The 23,005-nt window shown below is 34.5% G+C and overlaps 2 pseudogenes; one reads left to right on the forward strand and one right to left on the reverse strand.

The window, feature by feature from the left end:
* The window catches only part of LOC143052019 (uncharacterized), a 445,702-nt pseudogene that overhangs the window by 35,888 nt on the left and 386,809 nt on the right, over positions 1 to 23,005 (reverse strand).
* LOC143051971 (putative ATP-dependent DNA helicase RecS) lies at positions 11,796 to 22,311 on the forward strand (annotated as a pseudogene).

Consider the following 23,005-nt stretch of genomic DNA (forward strand, 5'->3'; position numbering starts at 1 on the left):
TGTCAGCTTCAAAACAAAGACAATGATGTACGAATTGTCTGTAGACATGTCAGTTATACTGAATAAACTGACTGAAAACTTAAAGTTTACAATTATCAATAAAAATAGATACATATTATTGTATTCCAGTATTCTTCTATGCAAATCAAGGAAAAAATAATAAATTGGTCGCGGCAATACAGATACTCGGGTATTTTATAATCAAACTTCAACATTCTGTTTGCATAAAAAAAAAACTGTGCAACTAGTTTGCATAAAAAAAAACTGTGCACCTAAACAACAATAAGGGGGGGAGGGGGAATAAAAAGCAGAGCGAATGGACCCTCGGCGAACAGGTAGTCTTCTTGATAAACTGTTAAAATTTCAACTATTGGCCTGTAGATTTAATTTTTACAGGCCCGAGAGCAATTTCACAAGCTTCGGCTGCCGTTCAGCGTGAAACCTGGGTACTATGGCGAACGAAAATTAACCCCTAAAACCAGGGACTGACATTTAGATTGAATTGTAAGGATTGAAAATGAGATGTTATTCTCTGTTCAGCGCCTTACCATTAATTCCTAACCTTGTTTACAAAATAAATGAATACAAAATACAAAATAAATCTTTTAAAGTCAATTAATGAACTCAGTAATAACTTGGTCTCAAGCATCAAATCAATATCTAACACAGAGTCTGCAGCAAAGATTGCCAAATCAGTCATCCTGTATTCACAAGAGAGCTTCAGACATCATTTGAAGATTCTATGACCGAATCTCTCAACCTATCAACTAGAGAGACTCCTCAAGAAAAAAACCAAAGCAAAGCCCATATCGCATAGTCAGCAAGACTCCTCAAGAAAAAAAAACCAAAGCAAAGCCCATATCGCATAGTCAGCAGAGTCAACGGGCCCTAGTTCCGTTGTCCTTACTTTAAAAAAAATATCAATATTCAGGGTACATGTACATGTATCAATGTTTAATAAATTTAATCAGATATTTATATGATATTATCATATTTATTCTAGAAATGTATGAAAACACCTGAGAATGTTTAAAAAATTGATAGCTTGTTTTAAAGCATTCATTGTTCATAACCTAATAATTCTCATTGACTGCTTTAATTCTTGTTCTTGATGGATTAATAATTGTTTTGAAAACTAGCCCGGTAATACTAACAATGATGTGAAAATTGTAAATCATGAAAAGAATTTACAATATAAAAAAGAGGATGTAGTATGATTGCAAATGACACAACTCTCCACAAAAACCAGAGACGGTGAAAGACCAAATGACACAGAAATTAACAACTATAGGTCATTGTATGGCCTTCAACAATGAGTTTAGCCAATACCTCATAATCGGCTATAAAAACCCTTGAAATGAAAATGTAATACAACTCAAACAGGAAAACTAACCGCATAATTTATGTACCAAAAAAGTTTTAAAAAAAAAAACCAAATATGTTACCCATACGTCTAAGAAATATTTATTGCTATCACATATTCCTTGTATATTTATTGAATGGAGTGCTTTGCGAATAATGTAGTTCTCGTGAAACTCTCTGGGTACTCGAATGGGAAGGTGTGTCCCATCAATCACTCTTAAGACACCCTTTTCTCTTTAAACATCAGTACAGTTCTAGTTATGTAGTTTCTGATAGGCCATGTTATGTATTTTGGTGGAAGTTTTTGACACATCACATCAGAAAGATCTCTTACAAACTCAAATCATTAGTACTCACAAACTCCAAATATGTATGCAATGGCTTGAAGTGTCATATGGCTTGAGATATACTTGATGAAATTTTTTTTTAATGTAGTGGATCTAGTATAGCATCTTTACTCCTCTACCAATCTATTGAATGTGGAAACGTCTAAATGGAATAGACAGAATAATTATTAGTCATTTCTTATAATTTAACCCTTTGCTCTTTTTATTATTATTTTAGGATAAAGTATTTAAAGCTAGGCAAATATTCCTTGCACAAGGAGATGATACAAACTGGAAAGATACTGCTACAGATGTGTTTGGGAAAATTGAAAAAAGTAAGACCTCGATAGATAATAATATATTGAACAGCTAAAATATCTGCCTTGTATATAAATTATTAAAATCAAATAAACAAACACTCATTTTAACTTATTGCTGTAATACAATATTTTTTTTATTGTACATATATTGTTTTTATCCTGAAATGTGCATTCAACACTTTATTCATTAGTGGTTAAAATTTAAATCATTGTCTCTATTTTTCTAAGAAAACGACATAGTTTAATTGCAGACATCAGGAGGACATACAAAATAACTGATACGTTCTGTTACATACATATTACTGCCTGATCAACAAGGAAGTGGGATACGAGTTCAAGTAAAGCAAAAAGGTATTTGTATACCCATTACTTGCCAAGTAGTTGTTGATTGCTTGATGAAAACAATTTATGAAATATTATAAATACCTTTCTATTGGTTTCTAAGATGCAAGTAGAATTTAACTAGCTCTTTGGTTGAATGAAATGCGTTGGTAACATATCCGGTTTATATATATAAACTTCAAATTGCCGTTTTACTGTGATGGAAGCCTTATCAGAAATCGTGACATATAATCAATATCAGGTGAACATAAGAAAAATATCTCGTATGTTGCTAATAAACAGGACAGGATTATAGGTTTTAAACAGGGTTTTTTTCACATGGAAAAGTTTTTATTACATTTGTTTAATTTCAAAAGCACAAAAATTAAAATGTTATCTAACAAGCAGAATGCGACAGAGACACTTACACTTAAAGTTAGAAGCTCAAGAGGCAAAATATCTAAAAAGAGGACTATATGATATCACAAAGTAAATACATTGACAATATAGTTTACAATGCAGATGCAGTCATTACAACTTGAAACCCATTAAAAACAAATATAGAAATAAGATGAAGTGATATGATTACCAATAAGACATCCGGTAGAAAATGATAATAATTTATATCACGGTTATCAAAATGTAGAATTATTTGTCAAATTAAAGTTTTGTTACTTCCTACATGCTTGCAAGTTAATTTTAAAATACATCGTTGTAAATAGAACAGCATTTTAACTTGTATTTAAAACTGTATATGAGTGAAACATAATTTTATAGCTGACTATGTGAGATGGGTTGTGCTTATTGTTGAAGGCCATACGGTGACCTATAGTTGTTATTGTATGTGTCATTTTGGTCTCTTGTTGACAGTTGCCTCATTGGCAATCATACAACATCTTTTTTATATGAACTATTTATTTTGATTCATTTATATTTAAACTAAGTAATGTCTCCTTCTTTTATTTAGTATCCTCAACAAAATGCCCAGATTCAAGCTTTCATTCCAATGACTGATAGCAGTACACAGACCATATCATCATACCACAAGAACTACTTGGAAGTTATGCCAGCAGCCAACTTAAAACAATCGAGGAGGATGAATTGAGTGATTCATGTGATCCTGAAATTGAGGGGTTATAGACATCAATGAACAGAAAAATGAGGCTAAGGAAAGAAAGTTTATTGTTTTTGAGACTGAATTACATGATTTATTTAGGGAATGTGCAGAATGCAGGAAAACCCTTACCTCAGAGGAAATAGTAAAAAAAGTGACTGGAACTTTAATTCAGATCAATATAACTTGTGATTGTGGGTATACGAAAAGTTGGAAGAGTCAACTAATTTCTAATACCATGCCGGTAGGAAATTTAGTGTTGGCTGGTGCTATTCTGTTTTCAGGCAGTAATCCAAGTAAGGCATTAAACTTTATGAAACATGCTGGAGTTCAGTTTTTTTTCACTACGCATATGTTCTGGCATATAAAATGTTTTCCAATTGCATTACATCAATCGCTTATAAGTCTTCAGTATGGGGAGATACTCATCCCTCTGAGATGGTAAACAAATTGTTCCAAAGCCTTACCAAAGTCAGATATGATAACTGCGGGTAGGGACATATCAAAGTGATCATATTTCGTTTACTCAGTCAGCCTTGGGGGACGAATCAAAACATAAAAATCACCTGTATTATGTTACACAATGTGTCTTAGGTTTGACCTTTTTAATTTTTATTTATTATGTTAAGTATGTTTTCGTCAGACGTATGTGTCAATATAATGGCACGTTAAGCAATTATTATCAACGTGAGAGGATTGTATTGCTATACGATGGCTAAACAAAACTACAATCTACATCGACTATATAACAGGTATGTTTTCTAAAATAATGGATATTTTTCTTCAAGATTGCAAACATTCTGTTATTATTTGAACCCATTTTTTTTCCCCAATGTTGTCAGAGCTATGTGCCTCTGTGAATTTCTCCACATTTCGGAATATCTACATAATATCAATAAGCAAAGATGCGAGGCATTTCAGCGTGTGCACTTTTGTCTTACATTGGAGAGTCGAGACCGTTGTTTCCAGGTGTATCAATACAGGTTCTTAGTGCCACACGACAAAGTCAAAGATAGTATTAAAAATTTTGCAGTTGGAACCAAATGCAGTGGAAATACGGATAAATATAAAAATCAAATAGTTGTGAACAAAATGTTGAATGCTGTAGAAATGGGCATGTTTCGGTAAGTGGGTGGACTCTGTGATAGAGTTTTCCACAAAACAATGATATATTGACATTATGGTACATCAATCAAGGATGCGGCTAATATTTATGCAAATATATCAGCATACATTTCAATTTAAGAAGAAGTCCAGCGTTTTATTCCGAAAATTCGCCGGTCAGGAAAAAAACATATTGGAATGTACATTTTTAATTGTGGGGTCCATTATATCTTGCTGTTTGGTCCGAGTCGAGGCCCTGTGTTAAAGGTCGTACTATGACTTGTTTTTGGTATCATCAGGTTGGGAACAATCCTCCCTCAGACATCATTATACTGTTGTAGAAAAGAAATACCAAGGATTTGTATAGTGCTTCTATATTTCAAAATTCGAATTTATTACTTAAAAAGCGGAGAAATACATCATATCTTAAACAACTGGAGGGGTCCACTTGTTTTAAATTATATTAAATAAAATGTGTTAACATGGCTAAGGTCCAGAAATACCACAAAATTCTTAGACATGTTTTTACCATTTATTACCAGATAGATATATAGCTCTTTAGGAAAATATGAGCCCTTTTGTACATGTACTAAAAAGTGTTATTCACAAAAAGATTTATAACTTATATTGACCCCTCAAAAAAAGCTGGGATACTTATAAAATTGTTCTTAACCTAATTATAACTTGGATGAAAAATTGTCTCATTAATTAGCACACATACATATAGCAATTCTAATTATTCAGTTATTTGATGGTGAACAGGGGAACATACTTCATATATTACAGAAATGTCAAAGTACAAGTGATAAATCATGTTTTAATATTGTCAAAACCTACTATTTTATGTTTTCATTGATTGATTGATTGATTGTTGGTTGCTTAACGTCCAGTGGCAAATATTTCATGCATATTCAGGACGAGAACAAGTTCACAATAAATACAATAGGTAGGTTGTACAATAGAGGCCATCTGGGATGATGGTCGGGGAAATTTGGACTGCCACCGGAAAAGGAGGGTATATTGGATAGAAACAGAAATTTTGCCTTGCAACAGGCCACCTACGGACCCCTCAAAGAGTTGTTGCAAGGGTTCTTAACGTGCAAAGAGCGTGGCACTCTCCTTACACGAGACATCGGATTTATGTTTTCAAAAAATATACTTATAATCGCTCGCCTTTTCTTTTCAAGCTTCGCCTCAAAAATTTGCAAATGAAATATTTTTTAATTAAAGTTTTCAAAAAATCTGTAGAACTAGAAATTAAATTGCTGTGACCTCATATTTTAAAAATAATTGTATAGACTAACACCAAAACCTGCCGTCGGTTTAATTCTATTTGTTTTTACATTTGACTGCAAACTTGACAACTATTTAGGTATATTTAGAAATCTTTCATATTTTATTAATATTTGTATATAATGTTCACCAAACCTGCCATCAGTGCATTGTTTGATTGTTGGTTACTTCACATCCAGTGGCAAACATTTCATGCATATTCAGGACGAGAACAAGTTCACTCTCCTTACACGAGGCATAGGATTAAACATCCCCCTTCTGTCCGGACGTGACTGCAAACTTGATACATCCCGCACAGCCAAACGGACGACCTACTTCGGCAAGCGTTTTACTGCCGGTCGGGAGAAAACCAAGTGACCACATTTCTATACCCAAGTCACCCTTGGGGGTTCAGTGCATTGATAATTTTGCACATGTTAAAAGTGATTTTGACAATTTTTTGGATAGTTTTATTTGATGTTACCATAAATCGGGTAATTTTATCAAGATAATTTTCTGATGTGTACTTACAGTTGGATCAGATAAAAACAAAAACAAACCACAGCTTGATTCATATTTACATTTTTCAGTTTATTTAACTTTTTTTTGGACAATTGTTTTAGGTAAAACCTTCAATCGATCATATTCTAAAAATATTTTTACAGACTAACACCAAAAACCTGCTGTCGGATTAATAGTATTTTTGTTTACCCTTGATTGTAAATTTGACAACTATTTTGATATTTTTAGAAAAATCTTCCATATTTTATTGATATTTCTATAGAAATGGTCACCAAACCTGCCATCAGTGCATGATTCAAATATCTGATAATTTTCCATTTTTTAAAGTGATTATGACATTTTTTTATTATTTTATTTGATGTTACCTTAGATCGGTCACCTAGTCCTAGACTATTAAAGTGATTGAAAAAAGTTGTGACAAGGTATAACATTACAAAAGATACAACATAGGGTAACCTACGATATGAAACTTGTATGAATGTTCCTCATGCATTTTTACTTTTATTGGATTTGATGCTGGTTTTGTTTCCTTCTTATTCCACTTTCATATACATCTAAGCTGTCATAAATATGTCAATAAACTTTAAATATGAAAAAGGAAGGATATGGGGCATGCGCAAATGATTAAAAACAACTCAATGAAACATAAGAACCTAGAAAAATAACATCATCTAGGGGTTGGCTTGTGGTCTTCAGTAGCAAGCGACAACCATATAAAAAAAGAAGATGTGGTATGATTGCCAATGAGACAACTATCCACAAATGACCAAAATAACACAAACATTAACAACTATAGGTCAACATACCACATATAAACAAAAGAAATTATTTTCCAAATATAGTGGCACCACAAAAATAGTATAAGTTTTAAATTTGTCTGATTTTGACAAACTAAAATACATTTGATTGATTACTAATCTTTTTTCTAACAGAAACCAAACCAAGTACGGAAGCAGGAGCAGCTAAAGGGACATCTACAACAGGTAAAACAAATACTAACACTAATCTCACTACTCAGACATATATATGTGGTAAGATACAGATATGTTCGTACGATTTGTTCACTGGAAATCAGTTGGTTGTCAATGAAAAACTCTGATATCATCTTTATGCTGGCAGATAAGCCTATTAAACAATTTGCTAGAGAGTTGTTTGAAAAAGGAAAAATCAATCATTATGATAGTTTATCGACAAAGTTTAACACATATTATAAGAAAGTAACAAACATAAAATTGAAAAAGGGTAGGAATACTGATTTGTATAGTGAATTTTTGGAAGGCGAGTTCAGTCTGCCAACTTCCTGTCCTATTGAATCTTTTGAAAACCACACTGAAAAGGAAATATTATGCCTAAACTCCGACATCTCTGCATACGTTATTTCAAAAATCACAAATGAGTTGCAAGCAGACAAAGGCAAGACCACAGCATTGGAACAGGAAGTTGACAGAATAGTGGACAAGGAAAAAAAGACTTGTTTATTGATTTTGCCAAGTAATTATGGACTTTCCGAATTGATTTTCACCTAAGATCGGTATTTTGGAGATTTTACTTTTTAATGCATTACACCGTTGGTTTTCCAAATTAAATGGTTTTACCCTAGTACAAATTTTTGGGGCCCTAGCTTTGGTTTTTAACATATTGTAGCTCGCTGTTCGCCAATGCTCCGTGTTGACCTGTAATGGGTAACTTATATAAATTGTGACTTAGATGCATGCAGAGTTGTCTCATTGGTACTACAACCACATCTTCCCAGAGGTAGATTTAGAGGGGTGCCAGGGGGAAAATTTGATTGATTATATAGGAAATAAATAAAGCATGCCCCTCCCATATAGTGTTTCCCTTTTTGTTTATTATGTTTATATGCCAACAATTCCCAAGGGTGACTGGGGTATAGAATTATGGTCACTTGGTCTTCTCCTGACCGGCAGTAAAACGCTTGCCGAAGTGGGGCGTCCGTTTGGCTGTGCGGGATGTATCAAGTTCGCAGTCACGTCCGTTCAGAAGGGGACGTTAAATCCGATGCCTCGTGTAAGATAGTAAAGATAGTGCCACGCTTTTCGCACGTTAAGAACCCTTGCAACAACTCTTTTGAGGGGTCCGTAGGTGGCCTGTTTCACAGCAAAATTTTTGTCCCTATCCAAGATACCCTCATTTTCAAGTGGCAGTCCAAATTTCCTCCGACCATCATCCGAGATGGCCTTTATCTGTTAAATTGTCCCTTTTAAAATTTTTATGCGATGATGACTGATGTACCCATATTTTGACTATTTTATTAATTGTGACTGTTTATTTAACGCATTATGTAAATATAACAAAATTCAATATGACAGTTCTTGTCTATTCGTTTTAGATGCGTTTTGTTATTTGATTTTGCCATGTGAATATGGACTCTCCGTATTGATTTTCCTCTGAGTTCAGCATTTTTGTGATTTTACTTTTTTTGTATCAACCTACCTATGGTATTTATTGTGATCTTGTTCTGAATATGCATGATATATTTGCCACTGGACGTTAAGTAACAATTTTCAACTGGAAAATGAGGGTATCTTGAATAGGAACAGAAATTTTGCACCTACGGACCCCTCAAAAGAGTTGTTGCAAGGGTTCTAAACGTGCAAAGAGTGTTGAAAGTTGGTCCACTGTCTGGTATTCTCGATTGGTTTTTCTTTACAAAAGAACCATCAGTTTTTATATGTATCATCCCTGGCTCAATCGAGTGGATTTACTTATTAATGGTGGAGAATTGATTTTTCCTTTTACAACAACAAATGTTGTCTCTGTGCCGCCTGTTTTGTTTCTTATGATAGTTTTAAATTCTCCTCCCTTGATTAGTAATGAATTTTGCAGTGTGCTCAACTTGATTTTACTCTTTTCTAATACTTGATTGCCGTATGTTTCACTTGGTCTTTTCCCGACCGGCAGTAAAACGCTTGCCGAAGTGGCGCGTCCGTTTTGCTGTGCGGGATGTATCAAGTTCGCAGTCACGTCCGGTCCGATTGGGGACGTTAAATCCGATGTCTCGTGTAAGGAGAGTGCCACGCTCTTTGCACGTTAAGAACCCTTGCAACAACTCTCTGAGGGGTCCGTTGGTGGCCTGTTGCAAGGCAAAATTTCTGTCCCTATCCAATATACCCTCTTTTTCCGGTGGCAGTCCAAATTTCTCCGACCATCATCCCAGGTGGCCTCTATTGTATCAACCTACCTATTGTATTTATTGTGAACTTGTTCTCGTCCTGAATATGCATGAAATATTTGCCACTGGACGTTAAGCGACAAACAATCAATCAATGCCACTCAAGTTCCTCCCATAAAAGCATCCTGCATATCAAATGGAGAAGTGATATTTTCCCCTGAGGAGACATACATTCGCATTTCAGAGCGCATATGTGCTATTACATTGTTATCTAAAAAATTGAACAGTATATATGACTTGTGTAAACAATGAAAATAAATAGACAAACACATTTAGTTATTGACGATATGCTTGAGAAAAAAAGTTTACTCCTAACTAAAAATTCCATGTCATTTCTTTACCCATATGAAAATATCCAAGAAGATTTTTTTTCTTCAAATGTCTGGCCTAAGATGAGAATGTACATCGAAGAGTTATTAAATAAAGGCAACAGTAGTCATAAATCCACGGACAAAAACAAAATCAGGGTAACAAACTAAAACCGAGGGAAACGCATTAAATATAAGAGGAGAACAACGACACAACACCGAAACTATATTAAACTTATAATATGCACTTAAGAAATCAAGACTTTGATCATGATGGAACATTATTGAATAAATCATACATATCATTGACATTGAAATGCTTCTTATGAATATCATCAAAGTTACGATATGACATATATATAACTCCTTTTTTCAGCATGTTCGGCTAAATTTTCTTTGATTATTTTATTATTGAATAGTGTTTTCTTCTAAACTGTTCAATAAGCATTGGGAAAGGAATGTTTTCTTATTGTCTTGGGAGTTATTACAAGCCTGTGTTAGACGATAACTTGTCCTTGCATCGCTATTTACAAAAACAATTAATGAAAAAACGAAACGCAAAATCTCGAAAATAAATATCTCAATAGCTAGTTTGATTGATAACCAATCTTCAATAAAAACGTATTGCATAATATGTTTTGATCAACACTTTAAGAGGATGGCTTGGATTGAAATATTATTTAATATTCAAATCTATATTGCCTGAAGGTAAACAGGAAGTTTATAAAAATTAAAGGGAGACCATTTTGGTAGGAAATAACCTTAAATAAATATTGTCAAAACTTATAATACATTTCTGGCGGCAATAATTCAAATATAATAAAACATACATTCAAAGAAAAAGCTGAATCAAAGAAATTTGTATTTCCTGTTTTACTTCTTGTATTATTTATGATCGTCCTCACATTGGAGCACTTTGCAAATGCTTTATTTTTAACAATTATGGAGAAAAAAGTGACAGTTTTTAGCTTCTGAAATGTATAATATAAACCTCACTTGTTATATTTATAAAAGAGGGGCGAAAGATTCCACAGGGACAGTCAAACTCATAAATTTAAAACAAACTGACAACGCCATGGCTAAAAATGAAAAAGACAAACAGAAAAACCATAGAACACATGACACAACATAGAAAACTAAAGAATAAACAACACGAACCCCACCAAAAACTAGGGGTGATCTCAGGTGCTCCGGAAGGGTAAGCAGATCCTGCTCCACATGCGGCACCCGTCGTGTTGCTTATGTGATTACAAATTATAAAACTCCATACTTAGGAGAACTTTGGTGTGAACTTAAAACAATCTATTTTTTTTTGTTACAGTTTAAATGACAATCTAGTTACTTTCAACAATATGTATACTAAATGCTTGAATAAAGATTTTGCTTATATATCTCCATCTTTCAATTAAAACTACTTGTTTATTTTCATAAAATGGTATATTAAAGTTATAAAACATTGAAATTTCTGATGATTATTTTCCTAACCAAATGTACAAGTTTGTTAACATAAACATAAAAATGATATGCTTTGCTTCGTGGTATGACAATTTGATAAAAAAAAAATCTGACTTAAACCAACATCAAGAACAAATTATTAATGAATATGGTTTGAATACAACTAATTTTCTCCAGCTGAGCGTATGGTTAGCAATATTCAAGGCAATTTATACAAAGTCCCCTTCACCTTTTTAGCAAAATAAGGTGATATTTATCGAGTTCAGTCCGCCTATCTTATTGTTTGTCATTCCTTCTGTCTTTTTCACTACTTCAATCACATTTTTAGATGGTATTCAGTTTAAGTTTGGTGTTGTCTTATAGCTGCCAATGAGCATCTAACCGTCAATGTACAAGAACTACTTCATATGGATTTTTTTTTATCTTTAACAAGTACATAAACCTATGTAAGTTCGTACCTAATTACATGGAAGACGAGGATGAGAGTATATTCATCACATGGCCCAGATACGAGGTTCCGGGTGGGTTGGAAAAGCTATGGGGGATGCAGCATTTATGGGGAAAAGAGATTCCGAAAAACTGACAGCAACAAAATTAAGGAAGTCGGTATCAACGTCAATCAGATGGTCTCACCCTGAGTTGCGAGAGAAACTTGCCGATCATATGAACCATCTAGCAACAACTGCTGACAAATATTATGTAATGAAATCTACCAGAGACAAATCATTGGATATGTCCGATGTAATACACCAACAAATGGCAGGACAGGTAGAAAAAAACTATGGTTAAAGAAACGTACAGATATCAAATAAATTTAGAGATGTATGGATGGAGAATGGTAAGGAGTCATAATATTTATTTATGAAAATAATAATCTTGCAGACTACTTATGGAACTGCATATCCTTTCATCCATGCTGTTGACTGTCCTATGCGTCTATGGTTCTTATGTCCCATATTGTAAGTTAAGAGAGGAGAAGAAAGTATTTCTTTTTTTGTTTGTTAATTCTGAAAGTAAGTTTTAGAAAACCGGGTCAGTTTAGTTCTAGTTTTGTCCAGCTAGAAATTAAATTTCCATTTTCATAAGATAATCATTCGGGTGGATTTTCACAAACAATTCATTTTGAAAATGAGGCGTATTTTAATCATGGTCTGATTTGAAAAAAAATATCCTCAATACAATAAAAAAAAAGCACAAATTACGCAACAAACCTCCCATTATAAAACTACCAACACACGCCGAAAGCACGAAATATCGCCCCACATACGACTGGGATGCATCTCAAATACATTTAAGAGACTTTTTTTCCTTCGTAGCGTGCATTCCATCAAAGTAAGACAAACGCCAGGCTTACGCCAACATACAGAACTAAAACACCCAATACACTTTAAGGCTTATTGTGCACACGATACAGATATGATTGACAGGTTGAATGCATCCACAACAAAAAGATTTGCATCAATTTTCATAGATTTAAATGTCTATAACATTGGATTATGTTAACCAATTGGAGGTAACGGCTGGTCTTATTCGTTTATTTCATCAACATTCTCATCATCCTGTATATATTCAAGAGTTTCATGTATTTCATCATCTAGTAGAAGTACATCATTCTCTTCATTAGTATGGCTCTCCGAATCCTAGACGATATTTTCGCCTGTAATTGCTGTTTATCGACCACTATAACCTCACCAACAACTGTTTCCACGTGTTAAAAACGTTTTAACGAAATTCATGTTATCCTTATTACCATGAAAATAAAAAATATAAACATATATATTTGCATGTATACAATTTCTAGTTCATTATGAGGTATTTATTTTTTTTACTGACACATGGCTTTCAATTCGAATCTTTGTTTTCATTTGATCTTTGGCGTCTTTGTTATAAATGTCGTCTGTATTATGACGTCATGTTTAAACAGGGTTACGTAAACGTTTCAAAGAGATGCGATTTCGTTGATAACAGTCAAGCGTTTCATGGATGTAGATGGTTTTCAATGAAGCCGCTGTCATGTCTAGCATTCGGACGTCAAAATTTAAGGCACCGAATAGTTTTAAATGTGATTGTTGTGGGTACGAATCAAGGCGAAACTATAAATAAGCACCGGCATTATGAATCTGATGGGCATCTTAGTGTACTGAATTTTTCCACCAAAGTAAACTCTAATAATAACAAGAATGATTTTTACACGGAGAGCGCTACTCCGGCTCAGCCCACTGACAGTTTCGTGGATGATGCGACCGTAGACCACTAATCCAGTCAGGTCAAGCTTATTACGATGCAGATTTTGAAGAGGAAAATGAACAATAGTATTACAAGGAACGAAGCTGCGATACCAGGACAGACACAATGGTTCCCATTCGATTCCAAAACCCAAATTCTTCTCAATTCATTGTCCATTCGTTTTTGATGTGTTTGTCATTTGATTTGCATTACAGTTTCAAACTGCAAGTAATTTTTAGACAAAGGATATAAATTAGATTTTCCTTCTATAATGCTAAACTACATTTCTGTAAAACTTGGCATAAATACTCAGTTCCCCAGAGAAATTACTGTAAACCATTTTTCGCGAGTAGAAAAATAACGCGAATATAAATCGTCGCGACAATATAAATCTTGGATCTTTCCTTATTAAACTTCATCAAGTAAATCAGAAAATCGCGAAATTAAATAACCGCGAAGTGGTCAAGAAAGGGCAAAAGGCGAAATTTGTACCCCGTGATGAAAGTGGCACAGTAAGAACTTTACAAACCCTAGATTCTTCGTATTGAAGGGAAGGACACAAAAGAGTGTAGACTCTTCAAAACTCGCTTGTTCTTCAGTCTAACATCACCACTGCAACCACATCTACCACAATAACCACCACCACATTAACAGATCCAGTAACTACATTTACTTCGAAAGACCATCTCCTATGGTAATTTCTAAAGTACTAAATAAAGGCAACAGTAATTTACCGCTGTTCAAAACTCGGGGTAACAAACTAAAACCGAGGAAAACGCGTCAAATATAAGAGGAGAACAACGACACAACACCGAAACGCAACACACACAGAAACGGACCAAGCATCAGACAAAATCCCACCAGAATAACAAATATAACATCTAAACCAAATACATGAATTGGGGATAAACAAGTACCGTGCCGCGTCTTATCTTAATATCTCTAAAATAAGAGAAAACTAACGACACAACATTAAAATGCAACACACACAGAAACGAACAATAATACAACAATGGCCATCTTCCTGACCTGGGACAGGACATTTTTAAAGGGGAATAAAAATGGTGGGTTGAACCTGGTTTTGTGGCATGCCAAACCTCGCACTTTAATGGCAAAGTTAAATATAACATTGAAATGACAACATTATATTACAGGACTACAATACAAATAAATAGGAGAACATATTAGACAAAGAAACACATGATTAAAAGATAACAAAAAGAATCAGGTTTAAAATTCAATACATCAAAAACGCGCCTCGTCAACACAAGACTCACCAGTGACGCCCAGATATAAAAGATCGAAAGTGAAAAAAAGTACAAAGTTGTACAGCACTGAAGATCAAAAGTTGAAAAAGGTTGTGCCAAATACGGCAACCTCATCCGATAACCTAGATGATTTGATATTCTACGTTCATAATCCTGTCTGTCTGTCAGCTACATCTAATGATATGTCCAGTACTGCACTTACACCTCCATCGTCTCAACTTACTTCCAACAAAACCAGAGCGAGTATAAAGGATTACCGAATTAGACCTGCCAAGGAAAGCCATCTTCCTTTCTTTGAACCCTTATCATTTCAGTGGACAACTGTTCTCAAACTAGTGACATAGATGTGAAGGAAGTCTCTCTTCCCCCTATACACCCTAAACACAATTGAGGAGACACAGGAGCAAAATCGCACCTTGTTCGACCTCATGGGTAACAAAGGAAGACAGCTGAGTGTGAGCTCGAAGTACTCAAGAAAGAAGGACCGTCCCTACAGAAAGAGAATGAATGAGAAAAAAGCTAGAATCGGAAAATAAGGAACTTAAGAGGCTGGAATCAAAGTTGTCAATTCAGCATTGCAATTTTTAAACTTTCGAAATTCAAACATTGACGAAACGTTTCGTCAAACATTTGTGTAAATTCCATCACCGTACATTGATAACTCTGCATCCTGTTCATTATCGAACTGAACAAAGAAATAAGGGACGACATCAAAAGATCAATGTTAGTTAAAAATTATAATCCTGGTACTTTTGATAACTATAACTACTATTATTTAGAAAACTTCATTCAAATACATTTTTACATATATCCATATGGGTCAATCAATTTTCCTAAATTAAGTTAAGAATGGAGTTAGGGGGGGGGGGGGGGTCAGTGAAAAATTTATGTGAATTAAGTTTTTTATCCTTCAATGAACTTTTGATGTCGTCCTTAACACGGCGGGTTCCGTATACGGTCCAGGAAATGCTAACCTGTCCGGAGCACCTCATTTCACTACCGGTTTTAAGTGGAGTTTGTCCTTTGGTTTTATGAGTTTGTGTGTTTACACCTTGGTTTTTATTGTTATTGTCTTTGTCATGTTCGATGAACTGTTCATTTCAAATAGGACTTTAGTTGCTGTATAGTGACAATATATATGTTAACAGTATTTCATTATGTTTCGAAAAACCATAAAGCCTTGTCGACTTTGTGAGTGTTTTGATTTTTTTCGTAGCGTGGAGTTTTACGAGCATCTAGAAAGTTGGTTCTATGATTAATCAAAATAGGGTGTGTTTAATGAGGTTTCAAGATATTTGCTACTGAACTGTCTAATTTTCATTGCTCCTCGGATTCTTTCTTAGAATTCTACATTGATTGGCAAGTGATATGTTTTCTACTGCATTTTTTTAACGACGAAGTAAGCTAAGTTTTGAAATACTCAATGCTGGGATTTAAACACACTAATGATTATTCGATATATGTAGTGCGAAGTGGCGGTTTTAAATCAGTAAAATGTAAATTATAGAGCCACTGAGAAGTGTTAAAGAGGTGAATGGAAGGACTTTAATTATGTTTCTATTCAGCCTGAAAAAAACTTTTTACTTGTTTAAAAGTATCAAACAAGAAAACAATTTGATCAACTAGTGAACAAATAAAAGCTAAAAGCTTGTTACTGCACTCACTTGCAAAATGTGTATATAAACATGTAAAATGACCATGATTACATAACTTGAGAATTCATTATATTTTACAAGAATACAGATAACATATTACTGTTATTCAGAGCCGCAAACTGGTAAATCATATTGTGATTCCTAAAAAGCACATACGAGGACTAAGATGAAGACCTATTAGTATGTAGCCAATGGAAAAAAATTCGTCTGCTTCAGGCATGAAATCTGCCTAAGATTTTTGAATAAGAAGATTTGAATTTGATTAATGTATGTTACATAGTTTCACAAGTCAAGAAAAAAAAATTGCCACAGCGAATGGAAATATCCATAATGATTGTTTCTGTAACATTGATTGATTGTTGGTTGCTTAACGTCCAGTGGCAAATATTTCATGCATATTCAGGACGAGAACAAGTTCACAAAAAATACAATAAGTAGGTTGACACGATAGAGGCCATCTCGGATGATGGTCGGGGAAATTTGGACTGCCACTGGAAAATGAGGGATCTTGGATAGGGACAGAAATTTTGCCTTGCAACAGGCCACATACGGACCCCTCAAAAGAGTTGTTGCAAGGGTTCTTAACGTGCAAAAGGCGTGGCACTCTCTTTACACGAGGCATCGGATTTAACGTCCCCCTTCTGACCGGACGTGACTGTGAACTTGATACATCCCGCACAGCCAAACGGACGCCCCACTTCGGCAAGCGTTTTACTGCCGGTCGGGAGAAGACCAAGTGACCATATTTCTATACCCCAGTCACCCTTGGGGGGCGCGTAGTGTTATGTATTAGATCGCTACTTAACATACTGACCATTTTGGTTATATTGACTTATTTGTAGATCTTACTTTGCTGAACATTATTGCTGTTTACAGTTTATCTCTATCTACAATAATATTCAAGATAATAAGCGAAAACGGACAAAATTTCCCTAAAATTACCAATTCAGGGGCAGCAACCCAACAACGGGTTGTCAGATTCAATTGAAAATGTCAGGGCAGATAGATCTTGAACTGATTAACAATTTAACCCCATGTCAGATTTGCTTTAAATGCTTTGTTTTTTGAGTTATAGGCCAAAAACTGCATTTTACCCCTGTTCTATTTTTAGCCATGGCGGCCATCTTGGTTGGTTTGACGGGTCACGCCACACATTTTTTAAACTTGGTTGTCACGCCACACATTTTATCAATGTTATAAGGTATTCCAAATAGGTGAACATATAAGAAATTGCACAGCAGGTGCTTCAAAAACATTGCAAATGTACGACTTCCGGTATTGAAACTTATTACGGATTCAGACTTGGGGAAAACCATGACAATTTTCCGAATTTCGTTGATAATGTAAAAAAAGAAGATGTCCGACCTTCCAACCCTATTTTTCAAAATGATGTTACTGGAAACACAGATTGTTATTTTTTAGGCCTCATGCATGCAATATTTGTAGTTTTGAAAAATAAGAATTTTAAAATAGCATTAGAAAAAGTAATGATAAATATTTATTTGTATATTGAAAATATGAACAATTTAAAGAAATATGTAACAATGAGTTGTACATGTGTTATAGCTGACTATAATACATTTAGGATTATTAAAAAATGACAACTTCACCATGAAGTTTTGAGACAAATAATTTTAAATGAAATTGAATTCACATGGGTGAATGTGTATTTCATCTCAATAGGTAATTTCTGAAATTTTTTGTTATTGTCGAACAGTTTCATTTAATATTCAAAATAGTACATTATAGCATATCATTGCACTAGTTTTCTATCTATGTTTATATAGGGTGATATAATCGTCGTCGGTCTTTGTTTAATACAAATAGGAGGAATTCTATTTATTTCTGTTTATGTGGTTCAGCCATTCCCTGGGCCTAATGAGCAGCCAGCAAAAGGAACTGTAACGATTCCAATAACAAGAAATGATACCGATGGAATTGATAAGACAATTGTTTTTGATACTTGTTTTTGATGTTACCTTAAATCGGTCATTTGACCAAGACAACTTTTTAATATGTATTGATAATGGTATTTGTTGTTACCTTAAATCGGTCATTTGACCAAGACAACTTGTTAATGTGTATTGATAATTGTATTTGATGCTACCTTAAATCGGTCATTAGACCGAAATACTATCTAATACGTATTGATAATTGTATTTAAATTCAATTTGATTGATTGATTGAAAGTTGGTTGCCTCACGTCCAGTGGCAAATATTTCATGCATATTCAGGACGAGAACAAGTTCACAATAAATACAATAGGTAGGCTGATACAATAGAGGCCATCTGGGTCGGAGAAATTTGGACTGCCACCGGAAAAGGAGGGTATTTTGGATAGGGAGAATTCAATTTGAACCAACCAAACCTTCATTAAAGAATTGTAATACTTTTTTTTATTAAATTTACTACTTTTTGGATATTTCATTTAGAAGTTACCTTAAATTGATTATATTCTTAATTGATTGATTGTTGGTTGCTAAACGTCCAGTGGCAAATATTTCATGCATATTCAGGACGAAAACAAGTTCACAATAAATACAATAGGTAGGTTGATACGATAGAGGCCATCTGGGATGATGGTCGGGGAAATTTGGACTGCCACTGGAAAATGAGGGTATGTTGGATAGGGAAAGAAATTTTGCCTTGCAACAGGCCACCTACGGACCACTCAAAAGAGCTGTTGCAAGGGTTCTTAACGTGCAAAGAGCGTGGCACTCTCCTTACATGAGGCATCGGATTTAACGTCTCCCTTCTGACCGGACGTGACTGCGAACTTGATACATCCCGCACAGCCAAACGGACGCCCCACTTCGGCAAGCGTTTTACTGCCGGTCGGGAGAAGACCAAGTGACCATATTTCTATACCCCAGTCACCCTTGGGGGTTTTCAATTTATACTCGTTTTTATTATTTGTTTGGGCATTTATCATATTAAAATAATTGTATATAATAAAACAGCCAACCTGTTATTTGTATATTGTTCATTTCTCGACATTTTACTGTAAATTTGACATTTTTTTTATAATTGTATTTGATGTTACCTTAAATCGGTTATTTGACCAAGACAATTTTCTAATATGTATTGATAATTGTATTTGATGTTTCTTTAAATCGGTCATTTGATCAGGACGACTTTCTAATATGTAGTGAAAATTGTATTAAATGTCAATTTGAACCAACCAAACCTTCATTATAGAATTATAATACTTTTTTTTAGTGACAACTTGTTATCCACTAAATAATCACATTTGATTGGAAATTCTAATGTCCGGAAACAAACAAAAAAGGTCAAAATTGGCTGGTTTTACTATAATGTGTCCTGACAATTAAAAGAGAAAAATTGTGCAAGGAAGTTTGATTTTCAAATAGACGAAAGAAAGGATGAAGTCATGGTCAAAGCCAAGGCAGTATTTTCCCTGGTGGAATGAGCAAGATACGAAATATGAACGAATTTGATTTAGAACTGAGATTTTTCACATCAATTAATTAAATCAAATGAAAGAATTGAGGAATGGTATGACAACATTGGAATATCTTTGTTAAGATTTTACCTTTCAACTACACCAAAAAAAAACATATAAAAAACCATTAGGATTCGACACATCAGACTAGTCCGACAGTTCCTTACCCGATCCAAAAGTATCACATGTATCAACCAAAGCCAAAGGCTTGTTCTAGATTGGAGACATGTAAACAATGCCAGCTCTTTTTTGTTTAATTTTTGCTATGTCCATGTATTTCAGCAATGATCCTTTGGTATTGGATTTTGTACTGACTAAAATAAGTTAGTTTATTGGCTAGTTACTTTGGGTGCTAATTAGTTATTTCCTCTCCATCCTTCATTTAAAATTTATGGATCAAGTTACAAAAACCGATTGTTTGTCCTTTTCCGTCAAAGCAAATTTTTCACAGGTGGTACAATTCATAAAATTTTGATCAACATTGTAAAGCAGCAATTTATGATCCATTTGCCATGATTTCTGAAAATTTTCGACTTTTTATTCATCATCTTCTGTAATTTTATTATCAGGCGGTTTGAAACCTTCCACAAATGTTGTTGTACTGTCAGAGGGAGGCTAATCTGAAATTATGAGTAATTTGAAAAATTGTGATTGATTGATTGTTGGTTGCTTAACGTCCAGTGGCAAATATTTCATGCATATTCAGGACGAGAACAAGCCCACAACAAATACAATAGGTAGGCTGATACGATAGAGGCCATCTGGGATGATGGTCGGAGAAATTTGGACTGCCACTGGAAAATGTGGGTATATTGGATAGGGACAGAAATTTTGCCTTGCAACAGGCCACCTACGGACCCCTCCAAAGAGTTGTTGCAAGGGTTCTTAACGTGCAAAGAGCGTGGCACTCTCTTTACACGAGACATCGGATTTAACGTCCCCTTCTGACCGGACGTGACTGCGAACTTGATACATCCCGCACAGCCAAACGGACGCCCCACTTCGGCAAGCGTTTTACTGCCGGTCGGGAGAAGACCAAGTGACCATATTTCTATACCCCAGTCACCCTTGGGGGTTAAATATTTAAGAAAGAATGACCTATTCTTATATACAATATTTAAAATATATATGAAAATTTTAAATGTCAGATACTGGAGATCCATGCAGAAAGGTGCTAATTTAATCAGTTTTGCAGACGAATAGATTGAACTTATATATGATATTTAGATCATACCCCAAATCAATATACAGTTATCAAACGTAAATGCATTTTAATATAGGATGTCATTAAAAAAGAGGGTCATTCTTATATAAAATCTCGCAAAATTATGACCCATATTTTTGGCACATCCCCGTATAACCCAATAATAGGAAGTGACCCCCCGTGACTAAACAGGCATTTAGAAAATTGTTTTCTTACATTGGTAAGTTGAGATCGTTGTTTCCACATGCGTCTATCTTGGTGCTTAGTGCCACATTTACGAAACAGATTTCAAAGAGGATAAGAGTGCCACGCTCTTTGAACGTTAAGAACCCTTGCAACAACTCTTGAGGGTGGGCTGTTGCAAGGCAAAATGTCTGTCCCTATCCAATAAACCCTCATTTTCTAGTAGCAGTCCAAATTTCCCCGAACATCATCCAAGATGATCTCTATCGTATCAACCTACCTATTGTATTTATTGTGAACTTATTCTCGTATTGAATATGCATGAAATATTTGCTACTGGACGTTAAGCAACCAACAATCAAAGAGGGTATTGAAAGTTTTGCAGTTGTATTCAAATGCAGTTGAAATAAGGATTATCCAAATAAACCAAATATAAAGCTCGTTGTGAACAAAATATTGAATACCGTAGAAATGGCCATGTGCTGGTTAGTTGATGGACTCTGTGACAAAGCTTTACCCAAAACAATGATATTTTGTACATCAATCAAGGATGCAGCTAACATTTATGCATACATATCAACGGAAATTCCAAATTGTAAAGAAGTCCAGATGTTCCATTCTGTAACTTCGCCTGACAGTAACAAAAGAATAATGGAATGTTAAAAAGAACCAACCAGTAGCATTAAAGTTGAGATAGCAACAAGCGCCTTAGGAATGGGTATAGATACGATTGGCTTTTGCAATGTCATATTTTATGGTGCACCAAAAACCATAGTTGATCTTATTCAAGAACTTGGTCGTGTAGGGCGTGGTGGAAAGACGTTGCAATGAAGGTGTGAGAAATTTGTGCCAAACAAAGGAATGTATTAGACTTGAGTTAACTATATATTTTGTGCTAGACAATGATGAGCTTCTTGAACAAGGTAACCATGTGAACAGCACAAAACCTTTATATCAGTGTTGCAGTAACTGTCGGTTTAATTGCACTTGTGGTTGTTGTGTAGACTTTGAATTCTATAATATACATATATCACCTGAAAACAATTTTGAATCAGGTCCAATTGCCAGACAATTCAATGACCAGAAATTAAATTTTTGAAGGACAATGTCATTGCTTTAATCATTACTTATGTGAAGAAGGCCTCAACCGTCAGCTGTCAATTGACAGCGAAACATTGACTGTTTAGTAGAGAATATTTCTTATGTATTCTGTGAAGATGATATCATTTTACTAGGACTTTAAGACCAGGATCTTGCAACAGAAATTCTCGAACTAATTGAGGAAGTTGATATGGAGTTTTGATAAATGTTAAATTGTGCATTATGATATATTTAATTTGATTAAGTAGATATAGGAAGATGTGGTTTGAGTGCCAATGAGATAACTCTCCATCCAAATTACAATGTTAAACAAGAAACAAAACACGAAGACGCGAGAACACACAAAACAAGTACTGAACTATCACAAGTCCTGCTTAAAAAGGATCTATTATTTTCGAGGCTCACCAACTTCAACGACAAACCAGAAATGTATGCAGTTTGGAAGTCAAGCTTCACAAGTGTAATGAACGAGCTTGTAGTAACCGATTACGAACAATTAGATCTATTGGTGAAATGGCTTGGTCACGAATCCAGCAACTACGCAATTAGTATGGGAGCATCTAACATCATCAATCCTTCGAAAGGTTTAACCAAATTATGGTCACGAC

This window comes from Mytilus galloprovincialis, chromosome 11 (assembly GCF_965363235.1).
Source record: "Mytilus galloprovincialis chromosome 11, xbMytGall1.hap1.1, whole genome shotgun sequence".
NCBI classification, from domain to species: domain Eukaryota; kingdom Metazoa; phylum Mollusca; class Bivalvia; order Mytilida; family Mytilidae; genus Mytilus; species Mytilus galloprovincialis.